This window comes from Ranitomeya variabilis, chromosome 2 (genome assembly GCF_051348905.1).
Source record: "Ranitomeya variabilis isolate aRanVar5 chromosome 2, aRanVar5.hap1, whole genome shotgun sequence".
NCBI lineage: Eukaryota > Metazoa > Chordata > Amphibia > Anura > Dendrobatidae > Ranitomeya > Ranitomeya variabilis.
The window spans coordinates 70,520,295-70,538,391 of NC_135233.1; the positions used below are offsets into that span (position 1 = coordinate 70,520,295).

At 42.9% G+C, this 18,097-nt stretch overlaps 1 long non-coding RNA gene across 1 annotated transcript in view; it reads right to left on the minus strand.

Moving 5' to 3' along the window:
- The window catches only part of LOC143809098 (uncharacterized), a 102,756-nt gene extending 85,463 nt beyond the window's left edge, over positions 1-17,293 (minus strand). Inside the window, exon 1 of the long non-coding RNA XR_013222068.1 lies at positions 17,212-17,293. This is a non-coding gene — a long non-coding RNA (uncharacterized LOC143809098). The remainder of the gene's footprint in view (positions 1-17,211) is intronic.
- Between the last annotated feature and the right edge of the window lie 804 nt (positions 17,294-18,097).

Consider the following 18,097-nt stretch of genomic DNA (forward strand, 5'->3'; position numbering starts at 1 on the left):
AAACTCCTGCAAGGCCCGCCGCAGGTCTGGAGAAACGGCTGACAATACCACTCCATCCTTAAGGATACCTGTGGGCTCAGAGTTACCAGGCGAGTCAGGCTCAAAACTCCTAGAAAGGGCATCCGCCTTAACATTCTTAGAACCCGGCAGGTATGACACCACAAAATTAAACCGAGAGAAAAATAATGACCAGCGCGCCTGTCTAGGATTCAGGCGCCTGGCGGTCTCAAGATAAATCAAGTTTTTGTGGTCAGTCAATACCACCACCTGATGTCTGGCCCCCTCAAGCCAATGGCGCCACTCCTCAAAAGCCCACTTCATGGCCAAAAGCTCCCGATTCCCAACATCATAATTCCGCTCAGCGGGCGAAAATTTACGGGAAAAGAAGGCACAAGGCCTCATCACGGAGCAGTCAGAACTTTTCTGCGACAACACTGCCCCAGCTCCGATCTCAGAAGCGTCGACCTCAACCTGAAAAGGTAGAGCAACATCAGGCTGACGCAACACAGGGGCAGAGGAAAAACGGCGCTTAAGCTCCCGAAAGGCCTCCACAGCGTCAGGGGACCAATCAGCAACATCAGCACCCTTCTTAGTCAAATCGGTCAATGGCTTAGCAATATCCGAAAAACCAGCAATAAATCGACGATAAAAGTTAGCAAAGCCCAAAAATTTCTGAAGACTCTTAAGAGAAGAGGGCTGCGTCCAATCACAAATAGCTTGAACCTTGACAGGATCCATTTCAATGGAAGAGGGAGAAAAAATATATCCCAAAAAGGAAATCCTCTGTACCCCAAAAACACACTTAGAACCCTTCACACACAAAGAATTAGACCGCAAAACCTGGAAAACCCTCCTGACTTGCTGGACATGAGAGTCCCAGTCATCCGAAAAAATCAGAATATCATCCAGATACACAATCATAAATTTATCCAAATAATCGCGAAAAATATCATGCATAAAGGACTGGAAAACTGACGGAGCATTTGAAAGACCAAAAGGCATCACTAAATACTCAAAGTGGCCCTCGGGCGTATTAAATGCGGTTTTCCACTCATCCCCCTGCCTGATTCGCACCAAATTATACGCCCCACGAAGGTCAATCTTAGAGAACCACTTGGCCCCCTTTATGCGAGCAAACAAATCAGTCAGCAACGGCAATGGATATTGATATTTTACAGTGATTTTATTCAAAAGCCGATAATCGATACATGGTCTCAAAGAGCCGTCTTTTTTTGACACAAAGAAAAAACCGGCTCCTAAGGGAGATGACGATGGACGAATATGTCCCTTTTCCAAGGACTCCTTTATATATTCTCGCATAGCAGCATGTTCAGGCACAGACAGATTAAATAAACGACCCTTTGGGTATTTACTACCCGGGATTAAATCTATGGCACAATCGCACTCTCGGTGCGGAGGTAATGAACCAAGCTTGGATTCTTCAAAGACGTCACGATAGTCAGACAGGAACTCAGGAATTTCAGAGGGAATAGATGATGAAATGGAAACCACAGGTACATCCCCATGAGCCCCCTTACATCCCCAGCTCAAGACAGACATAGCTCTCCAGTCGAGGACTGGGTTGTGAGATTGCAGCCAAGGCAATCCTAGCACCAAATCATCATGTAGATTATACAGCACCAGAAAGCGAATAATCTCCTGGTGATCCGGATTAATACGCATAGTTACTTGTGTCCAGTATTGTGGTTTATTATTAGCCAATGGGGTGGAGTCAATCCCCTTCAGAGGAATAAGAGTCTCCAAAGGCTCTAAATCATACCCACAGCGTTTGGCAAAGGACCAATCCATAAGACTCAAAGCGGCGCCAGAGTCGACATAGGCGTCCGTGGTAATAGATGACAAAGAGCAAATCAGGGTCACAGATAGAATAAACTTAGACGGTAAGGTGCAAATGGAAACAGATTTATCAAGCTTTTTAGTGCGCTTAGAGCATGCTGATATAACATGAGTAGAATCACCACAATAGAAACACAACCCATTTTTCCGTCTAAAATTCTGCCGCTCGCTTCGGGACAGAATTCTATCACACTGCATACTCTCTGGCGACTTCTCAGTGGACACCGCCAGATGGTGAACTGGTTTGCGCTCCCGCAAACGCCTATCGATCTGAATAGCCATTGTCATGGACTCATTCAGACCCGCAGGCACAGGGAACCCCACCATAACATCCTTAATGGCATCAGAGAGACCCTCTCTGAAAGTCGCCGCCAGGGCGCACTCATTCCACTGAGTAAGCACAGACCATTTACGGAATCTTTGACAGTAAATTTCCGCTTCATCTTGCCCCTGAGATAGGGACATCAAAGTTTTTTCTGCCTGAAGCTCCAAATGAGGTTCGTCATAAAGCAACCCCAAGGCCAGAAAAAACGCATCCACATTGAGCAACGCAGGATCCCCTGGTGTCAATGAAAAAGCCCAGTCTTGAGGGTCGCCCCGGAGCAAGGAAATCACAATCCTGACCTGCTGTGCAGGGTCTCCGGCAGAGCGAAATTTCAGGGACAAAAATAATTTGCAATTATTTCGAAAATTCTGAAACCCAGATCTATTCCCCGAGAAAAATTCCGGCAAAGGAATTCTCGGCTCAGATATAGGTGCATGACAAACAAAGTCTTGCAAATTTTGTACCTTCGTGGCGAGATTATTCAAACCTGCAGTTACACTCTGAAGATCCATTACAAACAGGTGGACACAGAGCCATTCAAAGATTAGAAGGAGAAAAAAAAAAAAAAAAAAAATTCTCAGCAGACTTCTTATTTCTCTCCTTTCTCAGCCAAGGATTTTAACCCTTTAGTGGCCAGTCAAACTGTCATGTTCTCAATGGCAAGAGAACATAGCATAAGCATATATAGGAACTAGCTCTTGGAAGATGGGAACTGAGCTGACCATGAACTAAACCTAACACACAACTAGCAGTGGCCGGGTAGCATGCCTACGTTGATTCTAGATGCCCAGCACCAGCCGGAGGACTAAATAATGCTAGCAGAGGGAAATATTAGTCCTAGCTCACCTCTAGAGAAATACCCCGAAAGGAGACAGAGGCCCCCCACATGTATTGGCGGTGAATCAAGATGAAATAACAAACGTAGTATGAAAATAGGTTTAGCAAATTTGAGGTCCACTTACTACATAGCAGAAGACAGAAAGGGCACTTTCATGGTCAGCTGAAAACCCTATCAAAACACCATCCAGAAATTGCTTTAAAACTCTGGCATTAACTCATAACACCAGAGTGGCAATTCCTGTTCACAAGAGCTTTCCAGACACAGTAACGAAACTACAGCTGTGAACTGGAACAAAAATGCAAAAACAAACATGGACAAGAGTCCAACTTATCTAGTAGTTGTCTAGGAGCAGGAACAAGCACAGAGAGGCTTCTGATAACATTGTTGACCGGCAAGCAACTAACAGAGCAGCAAGGTTATATAGCGACTCCCACATCTTGATGGGAACAGGTGAACAGAGAAGATGAAAACACCAGTTCAATTCCACCAGTAGCCACCGGGGGAGCCCAGAATCCAAATTCACAACAGCCTGGTGGGTAGTCGAAATGATCAAAGGGAAGTAGAAGCTGGAGAAGTGGGTGAGGGCCCAGCTGGTGTGTCCCAGAGATGGAGAAGTCAGTGAACTGATGACACATGGTCACATTCAGTATTTCAGCCCCCAGCAGTTGTTTGGGTTCATCCAATAGACCTGGACCAGCCACCGTGTATATGCCAATGTCAGATCCTTGAGGCACGTGTTCACTCTTCAAGTGTGGGCCTGTGTGTGCTTCATCAAAGAAGATGTGCCACAGAGGTGATATGCAGTGGAGGCAATCCTGATTCCAGAGGAAGATCCTCAGGCAGTGCGGCTGTAAGATGCGACCCTCCAGGTGGCTACCGTACCACAGCAAGATCAACGGGCAGAAAGGGCTCGTACATGTATAAGCCCTACACTGTCAGAAACAGTGATACATTACCGCAGAAGCAGCAGGGACGCTGCATCCAGCCATGCTTCTTCCATGCGCAGCACCAAGGCCTCAATCCTATCCACAGCAACAGGTGCTGCAACCGCATTGTATGTCTGCCAAAGGTCCCACTTAACAATATATGTGGGAAAATCAGGTGCCAAGAAGATATGGGTTTTAGGACGGCCATGGAGTTTAAATTGCGGTCATGGAGAACAGATCAGCTGTGACCGATTTCAGCAGTGATCGTTGCACATAAAGAAGGAAGGAACTGTTCTGCATTCCCATGGGCAAGAGGCCCAGCACTGACCAGGAACCCCAGTTGTTGGCCAGAATGGTCAAAGTTTTTGTGTTTCCTCCCTCTTTGTTTGTTTTGTACACGTTTGCGTACCACTCTGCTGAATTAAGGGATTGTGAACTGTTAAGTGGTCCCAAACCTTTTTTTATCCCTATGAACTGTGCAAATTGCCCTATGGACTCTGTCCCATTTTCCCTGAACTTTGCCCCATGCTATCCATTAACTTTTCTCCAAGGGACTGCGAGCCTGACACGGGGACAGCATTGTGCAATTGAAGGGACTGTTCGCAAAGGGGGAAGAAATGGACAACCCGATGTTCGAGCCGGGTAAGGACTTTATGGACTGTGCTCCTGGATTGCTGGAGCTGTTTGCGTGTCGGTCAATGGGCTTCTAGTTAGAAGAACTTGGACACTGCATGTTGGGGTCCCAATTCAGTGAGTGCGGGGTCATGCATACCAGTAAGAAAAATGGACGACTTGATGTCTCAACTAGATTGAAGAAACTGGGCTGTGCCCATGAACTGTTTGGTAGCTGTTGTTATGTGGGCCTGAGGGCCATTGTTTTAAAAGAATTTCCCAATAGTAGATCAGATAGAGATGGAGAGTTTGTTTGCTAAGTGACTAGGTAAAGTTCAAGGTGCAGTAGGCTGATAGCAGAAGCAAATACAAAGTGTTCTGGGCGATATGAGGCTTTGCAAGACTCCCTGCGGACATTCCTCTGACATTCGGAGCCTACAGCTCGAAACAAGTGCTATGGAGAGCACTTTAACCCCTTCCGTACAAAGGAGGATGGACTTGAAACTGCGTGAGGCAAAGACAGCGGGACTGAACATGAAATCCCTGGTGCTCACAGGATTTGTGGATATAGGGATAGTTCAGGAAGAACAGAAAGCAAAGCAGGAAACATACTGTAATACTGAAACAAGAAACGGAGGGTGCTATCCCCAATAAAATTTGATGTACTTGAACTGTCCATTAAACTTATGTGTTGCCAAGAACGGGGTGTCCTCTGAGTTGTATGCAGCTGTTCCTGAATATGGAGAATTGAAGACAGAGGAGGCATGTGGCCTGCAAATGAGTGCAATGCACCATATACAAGACAGCACACTAGGACAGGGACACAATTTTCCTGCAAGTGCCAGGGCAGTTTGGAGCATCAGCTCGACCAACGCTACTACATTCTAGCACCTTACAGTGCTTTAGCCCATCTAGTTCATAACAAGCTGTAGCATACCTTAATCCAGCCCCTGACTGAAGTAAGATAAATGCTGAGACACCACTTTTCAGATGCACCTGATTCATTAAGAGGTGTACACCACTTCCTGAATCAAGAGCATCGGGGCCAAAGTCTTGAATGAAATATTAGGTCATTTTATAATATCACATTCCATATAAAGGGGTTGTCCACTACTCAGACAACCCATTCTGAATCCCTGTTTTACTCCAGTAAAATAACACTTATACTCATCTCCGGTGTCGGCGCTGTTCAAGCAATGTCCGCTCTGGCTCTGTTAAGGCTCATATGACATTATGTCACACAATCCTTGCATCCAATCAGCTCTGACTTCACTTTTCTCTCTTATGGACGCAATTGACATCTGGAGGAAGTGACAGGGCAACAGCAGCTCACACATCCTCTGGATATCTTGATCTGTCCATAGGAGGTGAGAGTGAAGCCTGCGCTGATTGGCCACAGGGATCACGTGACAAAGTCACGCAAGCCCCGGGAGAGCCAGTGCCGACACCACTGGAACACCAGAGGTTAGTATATGTTGTTATTTTAATGGGGGAAATATAGGGATATCCAAGGCGTTTTCCAAATAGTGGACAACCCCTTTAATAAAGTATTTAAAACATACAATACATTAGACTCCGAAGACTAGCCCAATGAAAATTAGAAAATATTCAGTGAGTCAGCTAAATTATGACCAAGCTGAACCAATTTGTTGCTTTCTTTCTGCTTCTGCTTTATATTAAACTACATCAGGAGAATGTTAAACACTGGAAAATGGAAAGTTTAATTTTCTTAGAGGAACTTTAGCTATTAATTGTATTTTTAACTTTGCTTGAACTTAGTTTTGACCTTTAATGTCACTCATGCTTGCCAGAAAACTGTTCCTTTGTATAGAAATTACTTAATTCTATCCCGTGATCATTAAATTGAATACCGTGCGCATTAGTCGTAAAGAAAGAATTATTCACTGAAACATTTTAATAACACCTCTAATTACTCTGATAGATCTCACCTATTAATTCTTCTGGGCTTCTCCTTCTCTTTGCTGTGATAACAAGACCAATTCTTGTCAGTCCCAAAGTTAATTTCATTCCTTCAACACCAATTCTAGTTCTTATCTTTTTTTTTATCTTCAAATTTGCCTGCCAGCAATGTATATACAGTATTTCTGCTTCCAAAGTGGAGTGGTGAAAGATCTTCTTGTGACAAGCGAAAATTAATTCATAAGAAACTGACAGTCAACATATTGAGACTGTGTCATATAGGAAATGTTACTGGATTTACAGTATAGAGAATACAATGAGCTTCAAACTGGGTGGTGGATAAAATTATGAAGTTGCGTTTTTTGCATCTTTTTTTATCTTTAATCGTATTCATTGATTATTTTTCAATGGAGTTGATGCAAAACTGTCAAAAAGTGTAATATATTAAATCTTGGATCTTATTAAAAACCAACATTGGATCCCAAATCTGATGTACAAAGTTATAGTCACTCTGACTTTGAGAAGTTCAGAAACAGCGAGTTTTTCAAATGTAAACCATTCCAGGAAACACTTTTTTTGGTGAAGTGTTTGGAGTCTTTCTTTTTCAGAAATGGTTTCTGATGCAATTTTGAAGAGTTCATGATATTTTTCATTATTTCCTTCTAGGCCATCTTAAGTTGAAATAAGGAAGACCCACGGGTAGCTGACTATCAACATCAAAAGAAAAGGTGTCGCCATTGCCTCAATGTTCGAATATTTTCACCTTCTCCGGTCCTAGGTCTGGCAAAAGCTTTCCCATTCATTTTTTTTCCCTGTGACTCTTAATATGTAGTCTACTTAATCAAATGTCCATGCATTCTCAGATATCTTGAAGACATGATATGTTAATATTCATGTTCATGTTCATGACATTTTGTCTTCAACCGATATGTTGAAGACAACATATCCAAGACTGCATCTTCCACAATAAATCTACCATAAGGTGCAAACAGACCATGCTACCTATTCTATCACATTTTGTATCTGCCAGACATAATGTTGCCAAACTCTGACAGATCTTGGAAACAGTTCCAATGACCAGACGAGGGGGCAATAGAATTCACAAACTAAAAGCGAGAGAAGCCTATTGGATTTAAACATGCAGTGCCTTGCAAAAGTATTCGGCCCCCTGGAACTTTCAAACCTTTTCTCACATATCATGCTTCAAACATAAAGATTCCAAATGTAAATTTTTGGTGAAGAATCAACAACAAGTGGAACACAATTGTGAAGTTGAAAGAAATTTATTGCTTATTTTAAATTTTTGTGGAAATTCAAAAACTGAAAAGTGGGGCGTGCAATATTATTCGGCCCCTTTACTTTCAGTGCAGCAAACTCACTCCAGAAGTTCATTGTGGATCTTGGAATGATCCAATGTTGTCCTAAATGCCTAATGATGATAAATATAATCCACCTGTGTGTAATCAAGTCTCCGTATAAATGCACCTGCTCTATGATAGTCTCAGGGTTCTGTTTGAAGCACAGAGAGCATCATGAAGACCAAGGAACACAACAGGCAGGTCCGTGATACTGTTGTGAAGAAGTTTAAAGCCAGATTTGGATACAAAATTATTTCCAAAACTTTAAACATCCCAAGGAACACTGTGCAAGAGATCATATTGAAATGGAAGAATTATCATACCACTGCAAATCTACCAAGACCCAGCTGTCCCTCTAAACTTTCATCTCAAACAAGGAGAAGACTGATCAGAGATGCAGCCAAGAGGCTCATGATCACTCTGGATGAACTGCAGAGATCTACAGCTGAGGTGGGACAGTCAGTCCATAGGACAACAATCAGTCGTATAATGCACAAATCTGGCCTTTATGGAAGAGTGGCAAGAAGAAAGTCATTTCTCAAAGATGTCCATAAAAAGTGTCATTTAAAGTTTGCAACAAGCCACCTGGGAGACACACCAAACATGTGGAAGAAGGTGCTCTGGTCAGATGAAACCAACATCAAACTTTTTGGTGACAATGCCAAACGATATGTTTGGCGTAAAGGCAACACAGCTCATCACCCTGAACACACCATCCCCACTGTCAAACATGGTGGTGGCAGCATCATGGTTTGGGCCTACTTTTCTTCAGCAGGGACAGGGAAGATGGTTAAAATTGATGGTAAGATGGATGGAGCCAAATACAGGACCATCCTTGAAGAAAACCTGTTGGAGTCTGCAAAAGACCTGAGACTGGGATGGAGATTTGTCTTCCAACAAGACAATGATCCCAAACATAAAGCAAAATCTACAATGGAATGGTTCACAAATAAAGGTATCCAGGTGTTAGAATGTCCAGACCTCAATCCGATCAAGAATCTGTGGAAAGAGTTGAAAACTGCTGTCCACAAACGATCTCCATCAAACCTCACTGAGCTCGAGCTGTTTGCCAAGGAAGAATGGGCAAGAATTTCAGTCTCTCGATGTACAAAACTGATAGAGACATACCCCAAGCGACTTGCAGCTGTAATCGCAACAAAAGGTGGCGCAACAAAGTATTAAGTTAAAGGGGTCAAATAATATTGCAGGCCCCACTTTTCAGTTTTTTAATTTCCACAAAAATGTAAAATAACCAATAAATTTTGTTCAACTTGACAATTGTGTTCCACTTGCTGTTGATTTTTCACCAAAAATTTACATTTGGTATCTTTATGTTTGAAGCATGATATGTGGGAAAAGGTTGAAAAGTTACAGGGGGCCGAATACTTTCGCAAGGCACTGTAACAAACTTTAGAACCCCATGGTTTGAATAAACATAGATATTTGTTGGGAATTTGCCTGAAATTGCTATACTTCCTCCTTTTATATAACTCATTTAATATATTTTGTTTTATTTCACGCTTCCTACGTGTCCACGAGGTACTGGAGTTTGTCTTCTCCTGCTCTTTTAGATATCTTTCCCTTTTCTTTAATCTTTTACTCTCCTTCCCATTTTTTTCTTTTGGTTTCTCTTCTTACATCACTTCTGCACTCCTCCAATTTTCTGCACCTTATTCTATTCTGCACGTTTTACTGATGTCCCTCGTTTTGCTATGTTCTAACAGTCTCCTTTCTGCGCATGTCTCCCCTTCATTCTCAGCTTATTTCAGCAGTCTCTAGCCATTCGGATCACTGCATATGCGCACTCATGAACGCGAACGTCATCAACTCCCATCAGACACTGGGAGTTTGCGTCATCATCTCCGCCCACCTCTTCCTCTGAAGTCGACACTCCTGTTCCAGGGCTATACGCATCAGCGTGCTAAGACACGCTACTCTCACAGCACAAGTACCTCGCAAACAAACACCGATGGACACATGGAAAGGTAACTGCATATCTCTTGAAGGTCTTTCTTGTGATGGATCTTTCTTGTAATAAGATCACTTTTACACATAATATGTAGAACGCACTTGTTTAGATTTCACTCGTCATTTCACTCTGTTGTGTATCCGCTTTTTGGGCTCCCCTGGTGGTACTGGTGACTTGTTTGCACTTTGCTTCTTCTGTTCACCTGCTTCCATCAGTGTTTGGGAGTTTCCTATTTAGCCTTGCTCTCCAGTCATTTCCTTGCCGGTCAGCATTGTAACCAGAGCCTTCGGTTGCATGTTCCTGCTACTAGTCTGCTGATCAGCTAAGTGGACTTTGTCCTTTTGTTTTGTACCTTTTGTCCAGTTTGCAGTTTTTGTAATTCTCTGTAGCTGGAAGCTCTTGCGGGCTGAAATTGCCACTCCTGTGTCATGAGTTGACACAGGAGTCTTAAAGTAATTTCAGGATGGTTTTTGAAAGGGTTTTCAGTTGACCGTTAAGTCCTCTTTTGTATCCTTCTGCTATCTAGTAAGTGGACCTCTCTTTGCTAAATCTACTTTCATACTGTGTATGTCTTTTCCTCTTAATTCACCGTTATTACATGTGGGGGGCTGCTATCATCTTTTGGGTATTTCCCTAGAGGTAAGCCAGGTCTGTTTCTTCCTCTACCAGGCGTAGTTAGTCCTCCGGCTGGCGCGTGGCATATAGGAAGCCGTAGGTATGCTCCCTGGCTACTGTTAGTTGTGTGGTAGATTTAGCTCACGGTCAACTCGAGTTTCCATCACCCGAGAGCTCGTTCGTTACTTATTTGTTTTTTACGTTCCCTTGCCATTGGGAACCATGACATCACTCCTTGAATTCCAGCGGTCCCCTTACCTGATTGCCCATGAATTATAAGGCTGTTTTATCAGCTTTTTCCTTTTACATTGCAGAATCTCATTCACTTGATTGAAGCAACAGCCACTTGAAAATCCTATCAGTTCATATATGTACTGAACAGCCCTGATAATATGATATATTATGATTTAGTTTTGTATGTAAATTAAACCTACCTGGTGTCACGGGTTCCCCGTGACAGAGAGGAGCCAGTAGAACACAGCTTCTAATTTCTCCTTCTCTTGCACTGATTAGAAGCACTTCACCTTCTTATTAAATGGTATAAATTTCTTTTGTCAGTGCAGGTGTTAACATTCTCTGTTGAGAGCTCCTGGAGTGTTAAGACTCTCAGCCGTGCACTGTTAGCAACTCCCAGCTCCTATAGAATTTGGGTCCAGGCTAGAACTCATTATCAGAGATACCATTTGCTGCATGGCTGGAGGTTGTTAGTGGTTATTATTAGATAAAGGGTGGATTTATCTATGATGTGCGGTGAAGTCACTGAGCTTGAACTGCGGTGACCACATAGCTGACTTTTTCCCACGGTGAAGAGGTCATGGCAGTTCAGCCCTGCTAGAAACGCAGCCTACCGGAGGTAACCTCGATGACATCACCGCTAGTCACTGAGGCTGCGCTTGCAGCAGCTCATTCACCAGTGGTTCAAGATGCGACCGTCCAGGCTGAAAACTATTAATCCCCAGACATGGATTACAGCGTGGGACAGAATGACAGACAGGTGTGGTATATTTTTGTTTTTTTAATTTTTATTTTATTACAGGAGAACGAGGGCTGCGGTGTAATTAGGCATTAGGTAAGTATAACTGTGTTTGTTATTTTTAAATAAAAATGGAAAACTGTGTTTAGTCTTATTTCTAATAAAGGACTTTATTCTCAGTGTGTCTTAATTTATCATACAACTATAGGATTAGTAATGGATAGGTGTCTTATAGATACCTCTCCATTACTAAGCTGTGGGCTTGATGTCACCTGACAATGCAAAGGTGACATCAACCCCACAAATATGAACCCTACTTGCCACAGGGCAAGTGGGAACAGCCAGGCAAAGCATCAGAATTGGTGCATCTAATACATGTGCCTTTTCTGTGTGGCTGAAGGCTGCTATTTTTAGGCTGTGGGGCAATATCCATGGCGCCTTACCAGCCTGAGAATATTAGCCCCCAGCTGTCTGTTTGAGGAAGGCTGGTTGTCAAAAATGGGGGGACCTCATGCCATTTTTTTAAATTATTTATTTAAATAATTAAAAAATATGGTGTGGGCACCCCTCTATTCTTGTTAATCAGCCTTGCTGAAGCTGACAGCTGATGGTTACAGCCCCCAGCTGTGGGTTTTGCCTGGCTGGTTATCAAAACCACAGGGGAACCCATGCAGGATTTTTTCATTATTTATTTACACCGCATGAGCAGCTGATGAAGGCCAGCATCACATTACCATAGAATAAGGGCGAGTGCTATGCAAGAAAACATCGCATAGCACTCAGCATAGTGTTAATTTATGGGGCAGCTCACATCAGGATTTATTTTCCCAGCCGTATTCGGCATGCATGTAAAATCGCAGCATGCTGCGATTGCCACAGAGACTTGGCCAAGACTCGCCAATGGAAGCCTATGAGTGCGAGAAAAAAAATCTCACAGCACTCGGACCATGTGAGTGCTGTCTGACTTTTACGCACTGATGTCCTTTGAAAAGCCAGCAATTCATGTTCCGCATACAGTAAAATCACACTGACAGGTTAGAATAGAATTGATAGAAAAGATATATACACATAGAATACATATATATAGATGTCAGTGGCACACACATATATATATATATGTTTAAATATTAGATAGATAGATAGATAGATAGATAGATAGATAGATAGACTGGCAATTCATCTGCTGTGTACTGTAAAATCACTGCAGGAGCCGACAGGATAGAAGAGATGGATTATATACAGTAAACATGGAAAGAATAGGTAGATATACAGATGTCTGTGACAAATACAATTAGTACAGTGTGTGTGCAGCTTTCTGTACATGTATTTAATTAATAAAACATTATTTTTCAGAAAAATGGTGTGGGCTTCTGCGCAATTTTCATAACCAGCAGAGGGAAAGCCGATGGCTGGGGTCCGATGTTTATAGCCTGGAAAGGGGGTAATACCCATGGAGGTTCCCTGGCTATTAATATCAGCTCACAATTGTACACTTAGCCTTTACTTGCTTTTAAAATGGGGGATCCTAAGAAAATGATGTAGGATCCCCATATAATTAATAACCAGGAAAAAGGCCATGCAGAGAGCTGTGGGCTGATATTAATAGCCTAGGAAGGGGCCATGGATACTGGCCATCACAGGAAAAAAAACATCATGTCTCAGCCGCCCCAGAAAGGCGCATATCTAAAATGCGCCAATTCTGGCACTTTGGCTCGCTCTTCCCACTTGCCCTGTAGTGATGTCAAGTGGCGTGATAGTTGGGGGGAGGAGTTGATATCACCTTTGTATTGTCAGGTGACATCAACCCCAGAGGTTAGTAATGGAGAGGCGTCAATAAGACACCCCCATTATTAACCCCATAATCACATTGTATGAAAACACAGACACACAGGAAAAAGTCCTTTAATTGAAAGAAAGACACAGACTCCTTTAATAATCTTAATTAAACCATACTTATGAACTCGCCTATTCCTCGATGCCCTTGTCATCTGCAAAAGAGGTAAAAAAACAAACAATATTCCTCACCTTTTTCTGTGTGGTGGGATGATGTTTTTAGCCTGGGGGGGCCAGTGTTAGGGTTGGCGGAACGCACCGAATATATTTATTAGATGGGATAGGTGCGTTCGCAACCCGGGATCCTCCGTGCAGGAAAGAACCTGCTGCTAAGTAAGGCGGCGAAGCAAAATAGAATAAACGAACTCTGTTACTTCACAGAGCCCGTAGTAAAGAGAACGCTGTGCCCTGTTTAGCTCACAGGGGACACAGCTACTGTGTAGAGCCGACAATGGTCATGCAGTCCAACCAACATGCAGCTCCTCTCCGGTGGAGCCAGAATTCTATCTGCTATTAGCCAGCCCTGAATTCACACATAAACTCCTCGCCGGAGGTGCCAGCATTCTAGGGGCTTATTTCAGCCGGGTCCCTGACTGCATACACAAAACTCCTCGCTGGAGGTGCCAGCATTTAAGGGGCTTATTTCAGCCGGGTCCCTGACCACACACACGACCACACTGGCGCTGAGCTCATACATATTTGACACTAGCGCATGGCCGTGCGGTCATGAGAACCTTATATAGCTGCAGCACCTACAGGACCTTCCAAGAAGGACCAATTGAAGGCTTCCACAGAACTTGACCAGGTACAGGACCTTCCTGGAGGACCAATGGAAGTTGCTGCAGTATGTGACCCTTGATCTCCACTGAGAGATCTTACCCTGGGCATGCTCAGTGTGTGCAAAGCAGGACTTAGTCCCAGAAAAGCCTGCTCATCGCAGATCAGTGCAGGGTACAATAGCAGAGCCTGGAGAGGCAGCAGTAACCCTTTGCACAATATCAGACTCAGTGAGACGCTGGGACCGACGTCTCCGCTGAGCAGGCTCCACTGCGACCGATGCAGAATGGGAGACTGCAGCAGACACGGCTCGAGATTCCCCCTGTGCAGCAGTGGGAACTCAACTCCTAACAGCCAGTATCCATGGCCTCTTCCTAGGCTATTAATATCAGCCCACAGCTGTCTACAAAGCCTTTGCTGGTTATTAATTATAGGGGGACCCTACGTCATTTTTTTAGGGTACTTCATTTTAAGTAGCCAGTAAAGGCTAAGTATACAGTTGTGAGATGATATTACAGTAATATCATGGGATGCTCCATGGGTATTACCCCCTTCCCAGGCTATAAACATACAACCCCAGCCGTCGGCTTTCCCAATGCTAGTTAAAAAAAAACACTGTACTAATTGTATTTATCACATTGCCTACCTATTATTTGTGTATTTACTGTATGTAGTCCGTCTCTTCTATCCTGTCGGCTCCTGCAACGATTTTACACTACGCGGCTGCTGAATCGCTGGCTTTTCTTCTATCTACCTTTGTAATATACTGAATATACATATATATGTGTGTGTGTGTCACTGACATCTATATATCTATGTATTCTATGTGTATATATCTATTCTATCTATTCTATTCTAACCTGACACTTTGTGATTTTACTGTACGCAGCACATGAGTTGCCAGCTTTTAATCTATCTTGTACCGAATGTTACCGACTTTTTCCTATTTATTAATGCACCATATTCGTGGCGAATTTATGTTTGACGATCATTTCCTGAACATATTCGCTCATCTCTACTCGTGACATAACAATGTCAAACAAGCCCTATGAGAGCAAAGGTTGACAATATTGATCCCTTCATGACCTTGGGATTTTTCGTTTTTCCGTGTTCGTTTTTCACTCCCCTCCTTCCCAGAGCCATAACTTTTTTATTTTTCTGTCAATTTGGCCATGTTAGGGCTTATTTTTTGCGGGACGATTTGTACTTTTGAACTACATCATTGGTTTTACCATGTTGTGTACTAGAAAACGGGAAAAAAATTCCAAGTGCGGTGAAATTGCAAAAAAAGTGCAATCCCACACTTGTTTTTTGCTTGGCTTTTTTGCTAGGTTCACTAAATGCTAAAACTGACCTGCCATTATGATTCTCCAGGTCACTACGAGTTCATAGACACCTAACATGACTAGGTTATTTTTTACCTAAGTGGTGAAAAAAAATTCCAAACTTCGCTATAAAAAAAAAAATTAAAAATTGCGCCATTTTCCGATACTCGTAGCGTCTCCATTTTTCATGATCTGTGGTCGGTTGAGGGCTTATTTTTTGCATGCCGAGCTGGCATTTTTAATGATTCCAATTTGGTGCAGATATGTTCTTTTGATCGCCTGTTATTGCATTTTAATGCAATGTCGCGGCAACCAAAAAAACGTAATTCTGGCGTTTCAATTTTTTTTCTCGTTACGCCATTTAGCGTTCAGGTTAATGCTTTTTTTTATTGATAGATCGGGCGATTTTGAACGTGGCGATACCAAATATGTGTAGGTTTGATTTTTTTTTTTTATTTATTTTGATTTGGGCGAAAGGGGGGTGATTTAAACCTTTATATTTTTTTTATTTTTTTCACATTTTTTTTAACTTTTTTTTTTTTACTTTTGCCATGCTTCAATAGTCTCCATGGGAGGCTTGAAGCAGGCACAGCACGATCGCCTCTGCTACATAGCAGCGATCTGCTGTTCGCTGCTATGTAGCAGAAAATCAGGTGTGCTGTGAGTGCCGACCACAGGGTGGCGCTCACAGCTGCCGGGGATCAGTAACCATAGAGGTCTCAAGGACCTCTATGGTTACAATGGAGAAGCATCGCCGACCTCCGATCATGTGACGGGGTCGGCGATGCGCTCATTTCCGGCCACCCGGCCGGATGCGGTAGTTAAATGCCGCTGTCTGCGTTTGACAGCGGCATTTAACTAGTTAATAGCGGCGGGTGAATCGCGAGTTCACCCGCCGCTATTGCGGGCACATGTCAGCTGTTCAAAACAGCTGACATGTCCCGGCTTTGATGCGGGCTCACCGCGGAGCCCTGCATCAAAGCAGGGGAGCTGACCTCGGACATACTATCCCGTCCGAGGTCAGTAAGGGGTTTTAAAAGAGTGCCTGCATCAGAGGGGAGTATAGCAGTAATTAATTTACATGGGAGAAAAATGATTGAGAAGGGGTTGTCTGAGTGATGGACAACTCCTTTAAAATTAGATATATCAGGATTCGGCCCACCATATACATGAGATGGCTATCAGCTGAACAATGCTTTGGCCAATCTATGGCCTGCAGCCTTCTCCACCTGCTCTCCCATACACAGGAGTGCTCATTCAGATGAGAGCTACCTTGTTCTCTATGAGAATGTTGCCATCAAATGCGGCAGTTTGTCTCCATGAGAAAAATACAATCCAAAATTGGAGACGCTGGATTCATAACTTCGCCAACAATCAGTTGCTTGGGATCTCCATACACATTAGCTAGTCATTGGAACCCATGGATATCAGTGGCTTCTGACAACATTAGTTCTTTTAGTATGGGGGGGCTTTAGAGTAGATGACTCAAATCCATCCCATGTCTCATAAATGTAACAGTTCTTGAAACATTTTCTCCTAACAAACATTTCATGATTGACTTACTTTAGCTTACTTTAGATCAATTTTTTTGCACCAACATTTTTGAGCACTGTTACACATCTTAAACATTTCCCATTTCTATTTGGCTACATCCCATTAAAATATAAGCCAAGCTCCATTGACACAGTGCCTAAAACATTTCTATCCTTCTTATTAAACTATGCAATAGAAAAATGGTGTCCAATCTGTGGCTCCCCTGCAAAGTCCATGCTTCAAGTTGTAGTTCCTCATAACAAAAGAGCCATAGATTGGCTAACTGGGGTACAGACATGACAGTAAATACATTACATCTTATCAGGTGAAAGGCTCCTTTTACTTACCTTTTTGATGTTTGTTTAAACATTTCCACTTAAAATGAAGTTAAACCACAACAGACGAATGTCAGGTGAATATACAAAGAACAGCCGTTAAGGTGTAAGCACTTTGCACCCACACCCAGAGACTCAGAGAAAACATTCCAGGGATATTCGTTGTAGCATTCATGGTATGTCTGATATATTGTCATAAAGAAAAATTCACATACAAAAATCTGTCAATAAAATATTTTTAATAAGACACTGAAACTTCTCGCTTCTTTTCGACAGTTTCATAAACATTACGACAACGCCTAGTAACGTAACCAAACAAAAGCATACCCTGCACCCTATTACTAAATCATACACAATGGGGGTCAGGTAGACATAATATATTATGTAATATCGAATAGGGAGTATGCCAAGGATTGCCCAAGACCACCGGGTAGTTCTTGGAGATACTTTGGGTCAAATTTATCAACACTATCTAATTCTTAGACAGTTCAAACTTAGACCAGACCGTCAAATCGGGCACTCTTTAAACTATCTAGTCTAAGTGTTGACACCACCTAATAGTTGGCTTACTTTGTGCCAGAAATTTGCACATTTTTTGGACAATGTCTTCTTTTTCTCTGAGTAAAGGAACAAAGTCCAGCTCACCATACCGACATTCCCCAGGTTTCGGAGCACGGAACCGCTGTGTCAGGGCGTGAACAACAGGAAAAAGGAAGGAGATCCAGCTCAACGATATAGTGAAAAGTCCATAGTTTTATTTCACCTCGAAAATAGCATCGTGTAAGGACAAAACATCAGCATACAAAAGAGTTAAAAGCCAAGATCAACGCGTTTCCGGTGACTAAGCACCCTTAATCATGATTAAGGGTGCTTAGTCACCGGAAACGCGTTGAAGTCA